The 910-nt window shown below is 41.5% G+C and overlaps 1 non-coding gene across 1 annotated transcript; it reads right to left on the reverse strand.

The window, feature by feature from the left end:
* Positions 1-579: 579 nt before the first annotated feature.
* On the reverse strand, positions 580-669 carry TRNAR-UCU. The gene is given in 2 exon segments: positions 580-615; positions 633-669. It is a non-coding gene; the product is annotated as a tRNA-Arg (tRNA).
* Between the last annotated feature and the right edge of the window lie 241 nt (positions 670-910).

The following is a 910-nucleotide window of genomic DNA, read 5'->3' on the forward strand; positions in this document are numbered from 1 at the left end:
AATCACTGGGGTTGCAACCCGCAGTTGAAGACGCTTTTCTGCTCTTGATTTGTACAAATAGGGGGAGGAAGGGCTTTTACTGATCTTTGTTTCAGGTCAAAATATTTTGTAGAGATCCTCATCCTCAATATTACATTTTTAAGCAAATTCAATTTGTGTTTTTAGAGGTGGGGATTTCAAGCTTCCAATGAGTGTTTATTGGGTTTGACACAGACAGAGAGGAAAAGGGCAGGGTTAGGGTCTTGAGTTTAACCAACCCAAAAATATATTGTTTTGTTTTGTTTAAGTAGATTCTTACAGGGACATTTTTGAATCCTCAAGCAGAGGCCAGGAAATCACAAAATGGATCTCCCCGAGGTAATTTTTTTCATACTAAGCAATTACAATAATTATTTTCACACCTTTCTGTGTGCTCATACTCTTTCTCCTGTGTGCTATTTATATGATTAAATAACTGTTGGTATGCCTAGGACGGTTCCTAAAGAAACCCCCCATACAGAATTGCATTGCAGGGAGTCTTGTACAGAGAGGAGATTCTGAATTGCCACTAAAGTATCCTTTTCTGGACCAAAACACCCTTGACTCTGGCGGGACTCGAACCTGCAACCTTTGAATCCCTTAATGAGAACAGCTAGAAGTCCAATGCGCTATCCATTGCGCCACAGAGCCCACTTGTGAACCGTATTGGCTGCAGGCCTAAGGTGATTGAATACATATATTCAGTTCTTAATAAGGGATGCAATGCCTGACTTGAAGGAATCTCTGGGCCTTCCTGTCTCCACGAAATAAAGCACATTTGGGGGTCTAAAGATCATTTAGTTGAATTCTGTCAAGCCTACACTCGAGACCTTTCGTTACACAAAACGGAATCCGAGGGACTTCCAGCGTGTGACGTTTTCAACAAGGAGCC

This window comes from Echinops telfairi, unplaced genomic scaffold, assembly GCF_000313985.2.
Source record: "Echinops telfairi isolate 266 unplaced genomic scaffold, ASM31398v2 ScPeMD7_140;HRSCAF=443, whole genome shotgun sequence".
Taxonomy (NCBI): domain Eukaryota; kingdom Metazoa; phylum Chordata; class Mammalia; order Afrosoricida; family Tenrecidae; genus Echinops; species Echinops telfairi.